The sequence below is a fragment of the Scyliorhinus torazame genome, chromosome 7, assembly GCF_047496885.1.
Source record: "Scyliorhinus torazame isolate Kashiwa2021f chromosome 7, sScyTor2.1, whole genome shotgun sequence".
NCBI classification, from domain to species: Eukaryota; Metazoa; Chordata; class Chondrichthyes; order Carcharhiniformes; family Scyliorhinidae; genus Scyliorhinus; species Scyliorhinus torazame.
This window is the reverse complement of record NC_092713.1, coordinates 225,179,564-225,197,495: the sequence shown is the minus strand read 5'-3', so window position 1 is coordinate 225,197,495 and position 17,932 is coordinate 225,179,564.

Sequence of the window (17,932 nt, the reverse complement as noted above, 5' to 3'; positions counted from 1 at the left end):
TGAGTACTTACTTTAAAAAGCCTTACCTTTACAGGAGCAGCCCTTTGGATTTCGGCGGCAGCGGTGCGCAGGGGCCTTCTTGGAGGTGAGTAGTGTATTTAAAAGCCTTACCTTTACAGGAGCAGCCCTTTGGATTTCGGCGGCAGCGGTGCGCAGGGGCCTTCTTGGAGGTGAGTAGTGTATTTAAAAGCCTTACCTTTACAGGAGCAGCCCTTTGGATTTCGGCGGCAGCGGTGCGCAGGGGCCTTCTGGGAGGTGAGTACTTACTTTAAAAAGCCTTACCTTTACAGGAGCAGCCCTTTGGATTTCGGCGGCAGCGGTGCGCAGGGGCCTTCTGGGAGGTGAGTACTTACTTTAAAAAGCCTTACCTTTACAGGAGCAGCCCTTTGGATTTCGGCGGCAGCGGTGCGCAGGGGCCTTCTTGGAGGTGAGTAGTGTATTTAATAGCCTTACCTTTACAGGAGCAGCCCTTTGGATTTTGGCGGCAGCGGTGCGCAGGGGCCTTCTGGGAGGTGAGTACTTACTTTAAAAAGCCTTACCTTTACAGGAGCAGCCCTTTGGATTTCGGCGGCAGCGGTGCGCAGGGGCCTTCTGGGAGGTGAGTACTTACTTTAAAAAGCCTTACCTTTACAGGAGCAGCCCTTTGGATTTTGGCGGCAGCGGTGCGCAGGGGCCTTCTTGGAGGTGAGTAGTGTATTTAAAAGCCTTACCTTTACAGGAGCAGCCCTTTGGATTTTGGCGGCAGCGGTGCGCAGGGGCCTTCTGGGAGGTGAGTACTTACTTTAAAAAGCCTTACCTTTACAGGAGCAGCCCTTTGGATTTCGGCGGCAGCGGTGCGCAGGGGCCTTCTGGGAGGTGAGTACTTACTTTAAAAAGCCTTACCTTTACAGGAGCAGCCCTTTGGATTTTGGCGGCAGCGGTGCGCAGGGGCCTTCTTGGAGGTGAGTAGTGTATTTAAAAGCCTTACCTTTACAGGAGCAGCCCTTTGGATTTCGGTGGCAGCAGTGCGCAGGGGCCTTCTGGGAGGTGAGTACTTACTTTAAAAAGCCTTACCTTTACAGGAGCTGCCCTTTGGATTTCGGCGGCAGCGGTGCGCAGGGGCCTTCTGGGAGGTGAGTACTTACTTTAAAAAGCCTTACCTTTACAGGAGCAGCCCTTTGGATTTCGGCGGCAGCGGTGCGCAGGGGCCTTCTTGGAGGTGAGTAGTGTATTTAAAAGCCTTACCTTTACAGGAGCAGCCCTTTGGATTACGGCGGCAGCGGTGCGCAGGGGCCTTCTTGGAGGTGAGTAGTGTATTTAAAAGCCTTACCTTTACAGGAGCAGCCCTTTGGATTTCAGCGGCAGCGGTGCGCATGGGCCTTCTGGGAGGTGAGTAGTGAATTTAAAAAGCCTTGCCTGGTCCCGTGTCTGTTCTTCTTTTCTGTTTTATTTGTTTTTATATAAGGCGGGAACCGGAAGTTCGACCCGCGGACCTCTGGCAAGTCCCCCCCCCCAACCAATAAATTCTGGTGGAGAGGAAACCCGAGACACTACACGTGTAGTGTCTCCCACCCGCCCTCCTCCTCTAACCTAATAATAAGACCCATTGGTGTGAGGTAAGTGCCATATTATATTATTATTATATTATTAGCATTGTGCAGGTCAAGGTTCGGAGGTGGAGGAGCAGTCTCTGTCAGCGAGAGAACCTGAGAACATCTAAGACAAAGTAAGTGATTTTTACTTATTTTTACTTTTATAACTTTTTTCAAATTGTGTGTGTCGGGGGGAAACTAAAGTGACATCACAGAAAAGCTGTGGCCAGAGTGGCTGGTTGGGATTCTAACCTAAATTTAAAAAAAATTTGAGTATTTGGGAACTAATTAAACATAATAACTTAATTATAATTTAGAGGATATCTAAGCCAGAGATCGGAGAGTATTATAGTTAGCTATCGCATTTCTATTAGAAATCTAGTGCTAGGAAACAGATAGTTGACAGTAACTTTGAAATTTAAAAAAAAGTATTTTAAAAAAAAGACAAATTTTAATTTTAATTAATTGATGCAATGTCAGTTAGAGGGGTGCTGTGCTCTGACTGTGAGATGTGGCAGGTCCGGGAGGCTTCCAGCGTCCCGGATGGCTTCATCTGCAGAAAGTGCACCCAACTGGAGCTCCTCACAGACCGCATGGTTCGGTTGGAGCAGCAATTGGATGCACTTAGGAGCATGCAGGTGGCGGAAAGCGTCATAGATCGCAGTTATGTAAATGTGGTCACACCCAAGGTGCAGGCAGAGAAATGGGTGACCACCAGAAAGGGCAGGCAGTCAGTGCAGGAATCCCCTGTGGTTGTCCCCCTCTCGAACAGATATACCCCTTTGGATACTGTCGGGGGGGATAGTCTATCAGGGGAAAACAGCAGCAGCCAGAGCAGTGGCACCACGGCTGGCTCTGATGTTCAGAAGGGAGGGTCAAAGCGCAGAAGAGTCATAGTAATAGGGGACTCTATAGTCAGGGGCACAGATAGGCGCTTCTGTGGATGTGAAAGAGACTCCAGGATGGTATGTTGCCTCCCTGGTGCCAGGGTCCAGGATGTCTCCGAACGGGTAGAGGGAATCCTGAAGGGGGAGGGCAAACAGGCAGAGGTCGTTGTACATATTGGTACGAACGACATAGGCAGGAAGGGGCATGAGGTCCTGCAGCAGGAGTTCAGGGAGCTAGGCAGAAAGTTAAAAGACAGGACCTCGAGGGTTGTAATCTCGGGATTACTCCCTGTGCCACGTGCCAGTGAGGCTAGAAATAGGAAGATAGAGCAGATAAACACGTGGCTAAACAGCTGGTGTAGGAGGAAGGGTTTCCGTTATCTGGACCACTGGGAGCTCTTCCGGGGCAGGTGTGACCTGTATAAGATGGACGGGTTGCATCTAAACCGGAGAGGCATAAATATCCTGGCCGCGAGGTTTGCTAGTGTCACACGGGAGGGTTTCAACTAGTATGGCAGGGGGGTGGGCATGGGAGCAATAGGTCAGAAGGTGAGAGCATTGAGGGAGAACTAGGGAATAGGGACAGTGTGACTCTGAGGCAGAGCAGACGGGGAGAAGTTGCTGAACACAGCGGGTCTGGTGGCCTGAAGTGCATATGTTTTAATGCAAGGAGCATTACGGGTAAGGCAGATGAACTTAGAGCTTGGATTACTACTTGGAACTATGATGTTGTTGCCATTACAGAGACCTGGTTGAGGGAAGGGCAGGATTGGCAGCTAAACGTTCCAGGATTTAGATGTTTCAGGCGGGATAGAGGGGGATGTAAAAGGGGAGGCGGAGTTGCGCTACTTGTTCGGGAGAATATCACAGCTATACTGCGAGAGGACACCTCAGAGGGCGGTGAGGCTATATGGGTAGAGATCAGGAATAGGAAGGGTGCAGTCACAATGTTGGGGGTATACTACAGGCCTCCCAACAGCCAGCGGGAGATAGAGGAGCAGATAGGTAGACAGATTTTGGAAAAGAGTAAAAACAACAGGGTTGTGGTGATGGGAGACTTCAACTTCCCCAATATTGACTGGGACTCACTTAGTGCCAGGGGCTTAGACGGGGCGGAGTTTGTAAGGAGCATCCAGGAGGGCTTCTTAAAACAATATGTAAACAGTCCAACTAGGGAAGGGGCGGTACTGGACCTGGTATTGGGGAATGAGCCCGGCCAGGTGGTAGATGTTTCAGTAGGGGAGCATTTCGGTAACAGTGACCACAATTCAGTAAGTTTTAAAGTACTGGTGGACAAGGATAAGAGTGGTCCTAGGATGAATGTGCTAAATTGGGGGAAGGCTAATTATAACAATATTAGGCGGGAACTGAAGAACATAGATTGGGGCGGATGTTTGAGGGCAAATCAACATCTGACATGTGGGAGGCTTTCAAGTGGCAGTTGAAAGGAATTCAGGACCGGCAAGTTCCTGTGAGGAAGGAGGATAAATACGGCAATTTTCGGGAACCTCGGATGTCGAGTGATATTGTAGGCCTCGTCAAAAAGAAAAAGGAGGCATTTGTCAGGGCTAAAAGGCTGGGAACAGACGAAGCCTGTGTGGCATATAAGGAAAGTAGGAAGGAACTTAAGCAAGGAGTCAGGAGGGCTAGAAGGGGTCACGAAAAGTCATTGGCAAATAGGGTTAAGGAAAATCCCAAGGCTTTTTACACGTCCATAAAAAGCAAGAGGGTAGCCAGGGAAAGGGTTGGCCCACTGAAGGATAGGCAAGGGAATCTATGTGTGGAGCCAGAGGAAATGGGTGAGGTACTAAATGAATACTTTGCATCAGTATTCACCAAAGAGAAGGAATTGGTAGATGTTGAGTCTGGAGAAGGGGGTGTAGATAGCCTGGGTCACATTGTGATCCAAAAAGACGAGGTGTTGGGTGTCTTAAAAAATATTAAGGTAGATAAGTCCCCAGGGCCTGATGGGATCTACCCCAGAATACTGAAGGAGGCTGGAGAGGAAATTGCTGAGGCCTCGACAGAAATCTTTGGATCCTCGCTGTCTTCAGGGGATGTCCCGGAGGACTGGAGAATAGCCAATGTTGTTCCTCTGTTTAAGAAGGGTAGCAAGGATAATCCCGGGAACTACAGGCCGGTGAGCCTTACTTCAGTGGTAGGGAAATTATTGGAGAGAATTCTTAGAGACAGGATTTACTCCCATTTGGAAGCAAATGGACGTATTAGTGAGAGGCAGCACGGTTTTGTGAAGGGGAGGTCGTGTCTCACTAACTTGATAGAGTTTTTCGAGGAGGTCACTAAGATGATTGATGCAGGTAGGGCAGTGGATGTTGTCTATATGGACTTCAGTAAGGCCTTTGACAAGGTCCCTCATGGTAGACTAGTACAAAAGGTGAAGTCACACGGGATCGGGGTGAACTGGCAAGGTGGATACAGAACTGGCTAGGCCATAGAAGGCAGAGGGTAGCAATGGAGGGATGCTTTTCTAATTGGAGGGCTGTGACCAGTGGTGTTCCACAGGGATCAGTGCTGGGACCTTTGCTCTTTGTAGTATATATAAATGATTTGGAGGAAAATGTAACTGGTCTGATTAGTAAGTTTGCAGACGACACGAAGGTTGGTGGAATTGCGGATAGCGATGAGGACTATCTGAGGATACAGAAGGATTTAGATTGTCTGGAGACTTGGGCGGAGAGATGGCAGATGGAGTTTAATCCGGACAAATGTGAGGTAATGCATTTTGGAAGGTCTAATGCAGGTAGGGAATATACAGTGAATGGTAGAACCCTCAAGAGTATTGAAAGTCAAAGAGATCTAGGAGTACAGGTCCACAGGTCATTGAAAGGGGCAACACAGGTGGAGAAGGTAGTCAAGAAGGCATACGGCATGCTTGCCTTCATTGGCCGGGGCATTGAGTATAAGAATTGGCAAGTCATGTTGCATCTGTATAGAACCTTAGTTAGGCCACACTTGGAGTATAGTGTTCAATTCTGGTCGCCACACTACCAGAAGGATGTGGAGGCTTTAGAGAGGGTGCAGAAGAGATTTACCAGAATGTTGCCTGGTATGGAGGGCATTAGCTATGAGGAGCGATTGAATAAACTCGGTTTGTTCTCACTGGAACAAAGGAGGTTGAGGGGCGACCTGATAGAGGTATACAAAATTATGAGGGGCATAGTCAGAGTGGATAGTCAGAGGCTTTTCCCCAGGGTAGAGGGGCCAATTACTAGGGGGCATAGGTTTAAGGTGAGAGGGGCAAGGTTTAGAGTAGATGTACGAGGCAAGTTTTTTACGCAGAGGGTAGTGCGTACCTGGAACTCGCTACCGGAGGAGGTAGTGGAAGCAGGGACGATAGGGACATTTAAGGGGCATCTTGACAAATATATGAATAGGATGGGAATAGAAGGATACGGACCCAGGAAGTGTAGAAGATTGTAGTTTAGTCGGGCAGTATGGTCGGCACGGGCTTGGAGGGCCGAAGGGCCTGTTCCTGTGCTGTACATTTCTTTGTTCTTTGTTCTTTGTTTGTATTCCAGGTGACTGCAATCCCAATGGTACAGCTCCTTCTTTCCAGAGTACTGGTTAGTCCCCCATAAATCAAAACTTCTCCCACATTAACCTCTGTGTCACCCACTCAACTCCCTAAACTTATTTTTCCTGTGCCAATTACTCATGGTTTAAATAGTAACCCAGAGATTTTTACCTTTGTGATTCTGCTTTGTAGTTCAGTCCCGAACTACTCGTAGTCCTTTAGCGAAATGTCTTTCTCATTCATCCCTTGTTTAAATTGTATAGTTTGATCATTTCTACCTTTTAAAATTGTCACCTTATTATGTGATTGAGATAAGGAACTTCATACATGAAAACCTGGTTTGTTAAAATTGCTGAGCAGCATCTTCTGGTGGTACAAGAATCAATTGTGACTCAGAAGGCTGCATTTTAAAGTGAAGATAAGTCCCGCTAATGACATGCCAACAGTGTCAACTGTACCTGCGTTCCAGACCGCATTGATTCCGCTGTCGAGGGGATGAAGAATTGCGATTTGGCCTCAAATCGGCACCCATTGTGAGTTTGGCGTTGGAACCTATTCTCAGCCCGATTGTATTTTGCGATTTTGGCGTCACCCAACGGAGAATCCCGCCCAGGCGATTTCTTGCCCTAAAAGGCATCAGTGAACCAGACAGGATTTTATAAGCATTCAATAGATACACAGTCATCATTACTCACACAAACTGTTAAATTGAGATTTATTTCTTTAATCAAATTTCAATACTGTGGTTGGATTTGTACTTCTATTTTGGAAATTATCAGTTCAAGTCTATTGCATTAATGGTCCAGTCACATAACCACTATGGTACCATGCTCACTATTGATTCCCTTCCCACTCCCTAACCTAATCCAATACTCCACATGCTGCCTTGTGTCCCAAAGGGGAGTTCGCCTGATCACGGGTGTTGTGGAGCAGTCTCAGGTGGGGCCCTTAGAGAATTCAAAATGCAGAAGTTGTCAGCCAAGAACATCTTAGCAGTCAGAGCAGGGATCTGAGCAGCCTTTATTTACCTCTGTTGAAGCCACAGGGTTTGCAACAAGAGCAAGGGTAAAGATTTTTAGTCACATAGCTATATGCACATGGATAAGTTATACCTTTCCAGAATGTTTGAGTTTCTGTTTTATATCTGACCCACGTACATATTATTCTTTCTCATCACTTTCATGTCTTGTTGTGGTCATCCTATGTTGCCTGCTGGCAAGTGGTATTTTCAGTCCTGTGATGATAAAGATGTGAATTGATGCCAAGCAATGGGGGATGTGTTGGGAGACTTGTTTATTTGCAGAACTTTTTTGTGTTAGTTGCATTTATAGTATAATGGAGTGTGTTAGACTAAGTCCCACAAAGAGCTAACTGTAATACTCAGTGATATCATAGAAATGAGTGACAAATACTCATGTGGGGACAACACGGTGGCACAGTGTTTAGCACTGCTGCCTCACAGCTCCAGGGTCCCGGGTTCAATTCCGGCCTCAGGTGACTGTGTGGAGTTTGCACTTTCTCCCCGGTGTCTGCGTTGGTTTCCTCCGGGTGCTCCGGATTCCTCCCACAGTTCCAAAAAGTGCAGTTTAGATGGATTGACCAAAGAGTCTAGGAGAAAACAGAATGGAAAGAAGGTTGTGTAAGCGAGTGTTCTCACAACTGTAAATATGTTACAATGAAGTTAGAATGTTTGCAGGTGGCAGCCTTCAGGATTTCTTGAAGCTATTTCAACCCACCAACACAATAATATAGCGTTGGGGGAGCTCGTGGTGGGTGTTGTAAGAGTGTTTTTTGCAAATGTTTTGTGAGGGCCACGAAGAATTCAGCACGAGTTTGTGGAGACAAAAAGAAAATAACTTTATTTCCAGTAATATATACACAGCAGCAGTAATTCACCACTGCTTCATACTTTCTAGTCAGTACCACACTGGCCAGCTCTATTTATATAGGGGCAATTGCTAATGATTTCCCTGCTCCCCCCCCCCTCACCTCATTGGGGGAGCTCATTCCCCAAGAGTATGTCCTGTGAGCCTCTCTCCTGTGGATTTTGAAGTTTGCAAGCTGCTGTTCCATACAGCCTGGTAAACGGTCGAAAGGAGAAATTTGCTGTTGGCTGTTTTATTTGAAGCTGAGTGACTGCTGCAGGGAGCTGCATCAAAGGGTAAGGAATCCCTGCCGGTGAAGGTTGGCTTGGCCTGGACTGAGCTCCAGCCGGGGTCTGGGTTTAGACACTGCCGGCCTGCCTCCCTGTATATTTCCACAATCCGCAGCAGAAGGTGGGGAGGAGGGGCTGGGACCGTTTGCTGCTTGTTTCATCTGCAGGGCCTTAGGCCGCCCAGCAAACAGGAGGTTGCTGCAACACCTGGAGGGGGACAAAGAGGAGAGCAAGGTTGATGCACCTGGACTTTATTTCTTTTTCAACTGCTAATTGCGCTGAGGCAGGATAACATCCGTGGACTGTTTTGCTGGGCCCCTGCTGGGCTGAAGAACCTGTCCCCCAACAACACGCCGCTGAATTGAAGACCTTTTTGGAGACCAGCTCGCTAGCATTTCCCCATCGTGCTTGGGGCACAGGCCTGTCTTTTTGTGCCCCACCGTCCTGCTCCTCTCTCCCCTTTCCTCCCTTATACTTTGGGCACACCGCAGTCTATCCACCTGTGCCCCATCCTCCTGTGCCTCCCCCCTTTTTCCCCCTTCAATTACTCTCTCTCTCCCCCTTCTCCACTATCGCCCACCACTGACCAGGATGGCAGCAATGCCGCCTAAGCCGGTGGCGGGGCCCTCTGAAGCCACTTATGTGTGAGCAGTAGCCTCTTCCCTCCCACTGCTCCCAAGACTCCATCACCGTTTCGTCTCAACACAAAAAAGCCCATCCCACCATGTCAATCGAGGCCTGCAGCTGTGCTATGGCCGAAGTTGTCGGCCCTTCGGCCATAGTTCCAGCCTCAAAGGTATATGGCAAGGCTGTCTTCTTTTTGAGAGCTAAGCCCTGGAAAAGACGCTCACGGTGGGTGGGATCTACCTGTCGATGGAGCTGCTGGAGGCCATTGCCAAGACAGTAATTCTCTCTTATGTCCCGCCTTTTATTCTCACTGAACTCCTCATCCCCCTACTGGGGGAGGTACGGTCCGGGGGGATCGCTCCCGCTCGGTCTCAGAGACTCCACCCTCAAACATATTTTCTCCTCCCGGCACCAGGTCTTTGTTTATCTGGCCCAGGAGGAGATCCCGGAAGGAGCTTTTGAGATCCCATTTGGGGATAAAACCTACCATGTCTTCTGGTCAGCAGTTGGCATGCGGTGCTACACCCACAAGAAGGTGCACTGCGACCAGTGTACCAGCAGGACAAAAATTGCCCCACCTCTAAGGCCGCATCCACCAAGGCAGCCGCAGCTGGTGCTGCTGCCCCCTCTCCTTCCACTGGCCATGCAACTAACACTATGTTGGGGGGAGTCATGCCAGCACCCATCGGCATCTAGACTGCTGGCGTGGAGGTGAGGGAGCATTCCCATGGCCGGAAGGCACAGAAGGAGATAAATAGGATTGTTTGACAGCGGTCAGGTTTGGCTCCCTCTGACCCTGACTGACCCAGTGCCTCTGGCTACTGGCTCGGGTGCAGCCCTTACGCCTCACCCCACCAGTACCCAGAAACATCCCAGCCCGGCGACCTGTCACCATCAGAGGCCAGGCCCGGTGACATTTCTGCGTAGGCCCCTGTGGGTGGCGACGGTGATGTGCATGACCTCGACTCAGAGGGTGCTCTGACCCAGTCGCAAATTCGGGGTGGAGCATTGTGGGACGAGGAGCCAGCCTGCGGGGCCTCCATAGATAGAGGTCTCTCCTCAGTGTCCGCCCCACCCTGGGTAAGAGAGTGTCCCTCCTCTCCTCGATTGGGTCAATTTTGAATTCCCGGAATCAGGGGAGTGGGGGGGGGGGGCGGGGGTAGGGGGGTAGGCGGGGGGGGTGGGGGGTAGGGAGGCAGACCATTGTGCAGCCATCTTCTTGGCTGTGTCATGATATTCAGGTAAACATCATAGCACGAACATACATACATACTGATGGACAGATCAACGGACCAATCAACACACACACAACAACACAGGCAAGAGCATACACAGTACAAAACAGGGAACACGACACTTCCTGGGCATTCCAGCAGGAGACAGCTCAGGGCACAGAGCTCATAGCAAGCCACTCAGAAATCCACCATGTGCTGAGTGCCACTACAAGATAGTATTAGGAATAGGGCCACAGATTCTAGGGTTATGATCGAACCTCAGTAACCAGTTTACCACTGTAAATAAATGTTGGTAATAAAACTGAGTTGTACCATTCGCAACCGTGTTGGTTCATCTGTGTAGCAGAGTACCCAACACATCATAGTACCAGGAGTAACTGTGGGACCTACCTACGAATCCTCCAGAATCTAGTTCTGGGGAATAAATTGGGCAAGTGGAGTGTTTTTCAGTGGGAAACATCTGGATTGGAGGTTTAAATGAGGTATGGAAAGGAACAAATAAATCCAGAGGTGAAAATACCCAATTAAAAGAGAGCCAATCCTGCGCCATGGACACCGTCAGCAGACCGCAGCCACTACAAGTCGCTGGAAACCTCGGCATTAATTGGATGCTGTTCAAACAGCGTTTCCAGCTCTTCCTGGAAGCCAATGAAAAGCAGAGCGCTTCGGACACCAGAAAGATCGCCATCCTCCTCTCCAAGGCAGGTCAACACGCCATCCATGCCTACAACACATCACATCAGGCTGGACTGACAATCTGTGGTGAGTGGAACGTTTGTAAGCAGCTCCAACTTGTGAGGCTCTTTAACGCGAATCCCGGCCACAGCAAATCAGAAAATAAGAGAAAGAGAGAGAGAGGAAAAAGAAAAGGAGAGAGAAGAAAGGAGAAAAGGAAGAATAGCCCTAACAGAACAAAAAGAAAAGGAAAGAGAGATACAGATCAGGAAAAAAGATAAAAGAGAGGTAGTTTGAACTTCAGAAAATGGACATGAAACATGACAATCAGTTAAAATTGGCAGAGATAAAGGGAAAGTACAGTTGGATGATAGTGATGAGGATAGTGAGAAAGAGCGTCATAGTCGAAGGCTTGGTGGGAATCTATTTAAATATGTCCAAGCATTGCCAAGGTTTGACGAGAAGGAGGTAGAAGCCTTTTTCATTTCATTTGAGAAAGTAGCTAAACAAATGAAATGGCCACAGGACATGTGGGTGTTAATGATTCAAACAAAGCTGGTAGGTAGAGCTAGTGAAGTGTTTGCATCACGACCGGAGGAGGTACCTGGAACGTATGAGGAGGTGAAGAAATCCATCTTAAGTGCATATAAGACCATAAGACATAGGAGCGGAAGTAAGGCCATTCGGCCCATCAGGTCCACTCCACCATTCAATCATGGCTGATTTCAACTCCATTTACCCGCTCACTCTCCATAGCCTTTAATTCCTCGAGAAATCAAGAATTTATCAACTTCTGTCTTAAAGACACTCAATGTCCCGGCCTCCACCGCCCTCTGTAGCAATGAATTCCACAGACCCACCACTCTCTGGCTGAAGAAATTTCTCCTCATCTCTGTTCTAAAGTGACTCCCTTTTATTCTAAGGCTGTGCCCCCGGGTCCTAGTCTCCCCTGCTAATGGAAACAACTCCCCTACATCCACCCTATCTAAGCCATTCATTATCTTGTAACTTTTTTTTAGATCTCCCCTCAACCTCCTAAACTCCAATGAATATAATCCAAGGATCCTCAGGCGTTCATCGTATGTTAGGCCTACCATTCCTGGGATCATCCGTGTGAATCTCCGCTGGACCCGCTCCAGTGCCAGTATGTCCTTCCTGAGGTGTGGGGCCCAAAATTGCTTACAGTATTCTAAATGGGGCCTAACTAATGCTTTATAAAGCTTCAGAAGTACATCCCTATGAGCTAGTGCCCGAAGCTTACAGACAAAGGTTTAGAAATTTAAGGATAGAATTTGGTCAAACATACATGGAGTTTGAAAGGCTCAAACAGAGTAATTTTGATAGGTGGATAAGGGCTTTGAAAATAGACCAAACGTATGAAGCTCTCAGAGAAATTATTCTTTTGGAGGAGTTTAATAATTAAATTCCTGATGTAGCGAGAACTCATGTGGAAGAACACAGGGTTAAAACTGAGAGATTAGCAGCGGAAATGGCAGACGATTATGATTTAGTTCATAAATCAAAGATTGGTTTCCGACATCAGTTTCAGCCGATGAGGGATAGAAACTGGGGACATGAGAACTACTCAAGTGGTAAAGGTAAAGGTGATCTGATGGGAGACAATAAAGAGAGTGTAGCTCAGATTTTTTTTTAAATCCAGGAGGGTGGAAAAGAAATGAAAAGTTTCAAATGTTTTCACTGTAATAAACTAAGCCATGTAAAGTCACAGTGTTGGTGGTTGAAGAAAAGCACTGGGAAGGCTGATGTGGTAAAACAGGATAAGACAGTGGGGTTTGTTAGAGTGGTAAAGGAAAGCCCAAGAGAAGCGAAGGAGGTGCAAACAATTGTACAGCCTGTTCAAGAAGTAATTGTTAAGAAGGTGCCAGATGTCTCTCAAGAATTAACTTTTGTGGGTAAAGTTTACTCATGTGTATCAGGAGGAGCATGTAAAGAAGTCACAATTTTAAGATATACGGGGCTAGTCAATCTTTAATGGTAAGAGATGGGGAATTATGTAGTTTGGGAAGAATGCTGCCAGAAAAGGTGGTGATATGTGGAATTCAGGGTGAGAGGAGTAGCGTTCCATTATATAAGGTAAGGTTGGAAAGTCCAGTGAAGAGTCGTGAAGTGGTAGTCGGAGTAATAGATAAACTATCTTGTCCAGGAATACAGTTTATCTTGGGTAATGATATAGCTGGATCGCAGGTGGGAGTGATGCCTACTGGGGTTGATAAGCCAGTGAAAAAGAAGTCAACTGAAGTGTTGAAAGATGAATATCCTGGGATTTTAACGGATTGTGTAGTAACAAGGTTGCAAAGTCACAGGTTACGACAAGAGGAGAAATCAAAGAGTGAAGATGAAGTTGAAGTGCAACTATCAGAAACGATTTTTGATCAGATGGTTGAAAAAGAACAAGAACAGGTGGAGGATGAGGCGGATATTTTTAGTTCAGGAAAATTGGCGGAGTTACAACAGAAAGATGTAGAAATAAAACGGATATATCAGAAAGCATATACGGAAGAGGAATCTGAGAGTATACCAGAGTGTTATTACTGTAAAAGTCATGTCTTGATGAGAAAATGGAGACCCGTACATATGCAGGCGGATGAAAAGTGGGCAGAAGTTCATCAAGTAGTATTGCCGGTAGGGCATAGAACGGAGGTGTTGCGAGTTGCACATGAGGTACCAGTGGGAGGTCATTTGGGAATAAGGAAAACTCAAGCTAAAATCCAGAAACATTTTTATTGGCCTGGACTACATAAAGATGTAGTTAAATTTTGTCAATCATGTCACACATGTCAAGTGATAGGGAAACCTCAAGCAGTGATAAAACCAGCGCCCTTAATACCCATTCCAGCATTTGAGGAAGCTTTTACAAGGGTCCTAATCGATTGTGTAGGACCGCTTCCTAAAACAAAAAGTGGAAATCAATATCTTTTGACTATAATGGATGTGTCTACTAGGTTTCCAGAGGCCAATCCAGTACATAATATTACAGCTAAAAGGATTGTGGAATAGTTACTTAAATTCTTTACTAGATATGGACTACCCACAGAAATTCAATCGGATCCAGGAACAAATTTTACTTCAAAGTTATTCAAAGAAGTTATGGATAGCTTAGGAATAAAACAATTTTTATTTAGGAATAAAACGTTAGAAAGGTGGCATCAGACATTAAAGACAATGTTGAGGGCGTAGTGTCAAGATTATCCAGAGGATTGGGATAAAGGAATCCCATTCGCATTGTTTGCAATTAGGGATGCACCTAATGAGTCTACCAAATTTAGTCCTTTTGAACTAATTTTTGGTCATGAGGTAAGAGGACCACTTAAATTGATTAAGGAAAAATTGGTGGGTGAGATATCGGAAATTACACAATTGGATGACGTGTCAAATTTTAGGGAACTATTAAATAGAGCAGGTGAATTGGCTAGACAACATTTGAAAGTTGCACAAAATGTGAATAACGGGTGGCGGACAAGAAATCCAAAGTTCGTAGTTTTGCCAGTGGGGATAAAGTTTTATTGTTGTTACCAGTGGTAGGGGAGCCTTTAAAAGCTAGGTTTTGTGGACCGTATCAGATTGAAAGGAAATTAAGTGAGGTGAATTATGTGGTAAAAACACCAGATAAAAGGAAGACGAACCGACTGTGTCACGTGAATATGCTTAAAAGGTACTTTGAAAGGGAAGGAGAGAAAAAGAAGGTTTTAATGATTCAAACTCAAAGTGACGAACCAAATCCAGATGACTGTGAATTTGACGTACCTCAAATTAAATTGGAAAATGAGGATGTTCTTAAAAATTGGGATGAGTTGTTAAGTTACCTTCCAGAGGAAAAATGAACTGACCTGAAAGAGTTATTGATATCACTTGGGCAAGTTTGTAGAGATAAATTGGGAAGTACTAAAATGGCTATACATGATGTAGATGTGGGAAATGCTGTTCCTATCAAACAACATCCATATAGACTTAATCCTTTAAAATTGGCACAGGTTAACAGAGAGATTGAGAGTATGCTGAAGAATGGCATAATTGAAGTGGGTTGTAGTCAATGGAACTCACCCATAGTGATGGTACCTAAACCAGACGGTACCCAACGGTTGTGTGTGGACTATCAAAAGGTGAATGCAGTTACAAGAACAGATTCTTATCCTATCCCACGTTTGCAGGATTGCATTGAGAAAGTGGGACAATCTGCTTTTATTTCCAACTTCCAGACATGGAAAGAACATTTAAACCATCGTATGGAGTTCTTCAATCAACTTCCGGTGGCGGGTTTGGTGATGAACCTAGCCGAAAGTGAATTTGGAGAAGCCCAAATCACTTTCCTTGAGGAGTTTACGATACCCTCAAGACGAAGGGAGGCAATGCGATTTCTTAGCATGAATGGCTTTGATCGAACAGTTGTGCAAAGGTTTTGTGGTGTGATTACTCCACTGATGGAATTGCTGAAGAAACGTAAAAAATTTCAATGGACAGCGGACTTTCAACAGGCATTTGACTGCCTGAAAGCTGTGATCACCAATGTTCCTGTATTGGAGCATTGCAAGGGTCTTTGTGGTCAGATTGAGCTAGAGTATCTGATTCTAAAGAGAATTGCCAAGGAGTGGAGGAATGGATGGATCGTGCAGAGACTTTGTTCAAAGAGACTGTCAATCGAGAAGGATTTCGATTGGAGGAAGAAGAACAAAGAAAAATGGACTATATTATTATACCTGTTTGCATGTGTTGTTTTTTTTTTAAAACAAAAAGGTATATTTACTGTGTACATTTCTTAGTGGATGGTGCAAAAGTGAAAAATGAAACCATTTTGAAGTTGATGGTTTATTTTTTTTTCTTGGGGGAGGTGTCATTTGAGGGTACCTTTAAGACATGGATGTTTAAGCAATGTACCTTTAAGAAAACAGTGATGTCAGAGAGTGGGTGGGGCTGAGCTCAGGTCAGCCATTTTGCAAGTTTTTAGTTTCAGTTTAAAAAGCAGTGTGTGTGTGTCTGTGTGTTTCCAGAGAGCTGCAAGTTTTGAAAAGAGCTGGGTGTGTGTCTGTGTTTTGCAGTGAGCTGGATCTCTGCCATGAAAGACTATCTCTGGATCATTTGGGTGATTTAAAGTAAAGCCTTTAACCTGATGTGATTTTGTTTAAAGGTGTTAAGTCTTTTGGAAGTTTGAAGGAACATTTTAGGGAATTATTTACTGTTGCAATATTTTCTGAGTTATCTTTGAAGTAAAGGGTGTTTCGAGACCCAATGTTTATGTAAGATGTTAAGTTGAGTTCATGGAATAAACAGTGTTTTGTTTTTAGAAACCCACGTGTCCATAATTGTAATCCCACACCTAGGGAAAAAGCCGTGTTCTAGGAAAAGCAACAAATACATTAAAGGGAGAGGTTGGTTGAACTCCATGATACATTTTGGGGTTCTGAAAACACCTCACCCATAACACAGCAAGCAGAGAGTTGGGATAAATGAGCCATTTTTGAGTTGGTAAACAGTAACTACTGGAGTAATGCAAAGGTCAGTGCTGGGACCTCAACTATTTTTGACCTATATTTATGCCTTGGGTGAATGGAGAGACTGTTTGGTACCCACATTTGCTGACAATACCAAGATAAATAGGAAAGAAAGTTGTGAGGAGGATGCAAGGGAGGGACTTCCACTCCCATTTTCATTGGGTGGGATTGGTGACGTGAGTGGAAAATCTAGTGAAGTGTACAAATCGTGTTTCATGCCATCGTAAAAGCGTGACTCGATAGTCCTCGCACCCCGCCATTGACTTAACGGTATTCCCGATGTTCAATGTCAGGAACATCATTATTTACATCTCATTATATTATCCTTCATATTTCATTATCAGGTCTCTACACCGGATTCATTCCCCCTCCCACCCCCAAAAGAAATCTAGTCATGTTGACATGAGGGCAAACCGGTGTGAATTACAACTGGTTTTCCACAGCATGCACCAGGTAGGCAGTCCTCCCAAAGGAACTGTATTGCCTTGGGGGGAGAGGATAATGCCCGGGCAGCGGCAGGGACTTTTGGGAGGAAGCTGGAGTCTCCGGAGGAAACCCACGCAGACACGGTAGCACAAGTGAATAGCACTGTGGCTTCACAACGTCAGGGTCCCAGGTTCGATTCCCTGCTGGATCACTGTCTGTGAGGAGTCTGCACGTTCTCCCCGTGTCTGTGTGGGTTTCCTCCGGGTGCTCCGGTTTCCTCCCACAGTCCAAAGACATGCATGTTAGGTGGATTGGCCATGATAAATTGCCCTTAGTGACGAAAAAGTTTCGGAGGGGTTATTGGGTTACGGGGATAGGGTGAAAGTGAGGGCTCAAGTGGGTCGGTGCAGACTCGATGGGCCGAATGGCCTCCTTCTGCACTGTATGTTCCATGTACTATGTACAGGGAGAACAGACTCCGCACAGACAGTGACCCAAGCTGGGAATCGAACCCCGGTCATGGCGCTGTGAAGCAGCAGTGCTGCCATGCTGGTAAATGGAGCAAGGCTGCAGAATGTTGCAGTACAGAGGAACCTGGGTGTTCTGGTATATGAATCACAGTGTCAGCATACAGGTAAAGCAAGTAATTAAAAAGGTAAATGGAATGTTGGCCTTTATTGCAAAGGGAATGGAGTTTTAAAATAGGAAAGTCTTGCTACAATTGTACAGGACATTGTTGAGACTACATCTGTGGTACAGTGTGCATTTTTGGTCACCATACTTAAGGAAAGTCATATTTGCATTGGAAAAAGTTCAGAGAAGGTTCGTTGGATTGATTTCTGGGATGATGGCATTGTTCTATGAGGTAAAGTTGAGCAGGCTAGGCCTATAATCATTGGAGTTTAGAAAAATGAGAAGTAATCTTATCAAAATGTAAACATTCTGAGGGGCTTGATCGGGTAAAGGTTCGAAGGATGTCACCCCTTGTCTGGGATTCTAGAACTAGGGGGCAAAGCTTCAAAATAAGGAGTCTCTCATTTTGGATAGAGCTGAGAAGGAATTTGTTCTCTCAGAGGGTCATTAGTCTTTGGAATTCAGTTCAGTAGAGAGCAGTGGAGGCTGGTTTGAATATGGTTAGGACTGAGTTAAACAGGTTTTTGATTGATAAAGGGTTCTGGGGGACATGCCGGAAAGTAGAGTTAAGGCCATATCAGATCTTATTAATCAGTGGATCAGTCTTGGGGGGACAGAATAATCTTCTGTTGCTTCCATTCTTTCATGATCTTATGTTCTCATATTCTTAACTGCAATTAT